Below are 1,787 nucleotides of genomic sequence, written 5' to 3'. Positions count from 1 at the left end.
ATTGCTGGACCTTGGTGTTTTGATAGCTAAACATTGGTGTCTTGTTTCAGGAATGGGTTAAGAGTAAGAAAGTGGTCAAATAAAGGAAGAGACCTTGGGGATTAGCTTTAGGAATGTAATCTAATGGTTTAGCAAGAGAGAGGGAAGGGAGGTGGGCAAGACCTCTTGACACCATGCTTGTGCCTGTAAGAACTCTAAGCACACACGTGCTGTTAATGCTTGACAGCAAAACCAAACTTAAAATTATGTTTACAATATTATAATGTTTTGCATTATTGAAAAGTAATATATTTGCAGGATAAAGAATATTTTTCTGATCAAGAGATCAATTTTAGTAGTTGTGTATCACTCTTACTAGTAATGTTCCACATATATATTTGATTATCCCTGTTCTCTTTTGTGTGATGAAAAAACAGTTTCAACTTTAGCATAGAAAAGCTTATCACAAGTTAGATTTTTTCCTATTTTTAACAGTTTAGCAGTATCCAATCCTTTGCATATGTCACCAGGTAATGGACATAAAGTATTGCAAGATTCTTGTATTCAACATTAGGAGATGGTAAATGAATTGTATTTAGCATGAAAAAAGTTAATGCCCATCTCAGAAAATACTAACATTTAAACTCAAGGAGTAAATAGATAACTAGATGTCAATACACAAAAATAATGCATTGAGATAACCTAAATCAAATCATGTATATTTTTGAACAAGACTAATTTAATAACCAGTAAAAATATTAATAATCTAAAAAAATCAGAGGCCATAAGCATAGCCTACAGTTAAAAGCAGAATAGCAATGTTTTGGGGAGAATAACATGAAATAAAATAATAATAAAAATAAAAACAGTCAACATTTAGAGGATTTGTCTATGAAATAGTTGAGGAAAGCTTGAAAGCTTTAAATATGTATATACAAATGTGAACTGCACTTAAGGTTGCAGTTTACTATGTCTGTATAGCTCTCTGAACTGGACACCATACGGATGACCCCTTTCTCAGTAGGATTCCTGTTATGTGATGTGTTTGCTCTTTTTGCTTTTGGGGGGACCCAACAACCACCTCCCAAATAAATCACTCACAGAGGCTTATTCTTAGTTATGAATGTTTCGCCTTTGCTTGGCTTTTTTCTTGTCAGTTTTCCTTAACTTATATCATCCCTAGCCTCTGGGCCTTTTCTGTTCTCTTCTGTAAATCTCCTTTTTACTCTGTGGCAGATTTAGTGACTGGCCCCTGATGTGCCCCTCTCCTTGTTCTCTTGCTTGCTCCTTGATCTCTCTTCCAGCTTTCTCCTTCTACTTATATTCTATGGCTGCCAGAAATTCCTAACATTGCTCGTGCCTTGGTTTTGGCCATTCAGCACTTTATGATGACCATCGGGTATTTTAGAGAGGCAAGTAATCACAGCTTTACAGAATGAAACAAATGCATCATAAACAAAAATCAAATGCCTTAAAATAATATTCCTTAAATGTTACAAAGAGAGGGTCCCTTGTTTGTTCCTGCCACCCGGCTAGCTTACACCCGAAAGAACCACACAGAAACTATATTAATTAGAACACTGTTTGGCCATTAGCTCTAAATTCTTATTGCTTATTTCTTACATCTTAATTTAACCCATTTCTATTAATCTGTGTATCGCCACATGACTGTGGCTTACTGTCAAGATTCTAACCAACATCTGTTTCAGGCCAAAGATCCATGGCGTCTCCCACTCTGCCTTACTTTTCAGCATTTAGCTTTGTCTTTTCCGCCTACATAAGTTCTGCCCTATCAGGCCCAAAGCAGT

This window comes from Microtus pennsylvanicus, chromosome 13, assembly GCF_037038515.1.
Source record: "Microtus pennsylvanicus isolate mMicPen1 chromosome 13, mMicPen1.hap1, whole genome shotgun sequence".
In the NCBI taxonomy this organism is placed as follows: domain Eukaryota; kingdom Metazoa; phylum Chordata; class Mammalia; order Rodentia; family Cricetidae; genus Microtus; species Microtus pennsylvanicus.
This window is presented reverse-complemented; position numbering follows the sequence as displayed.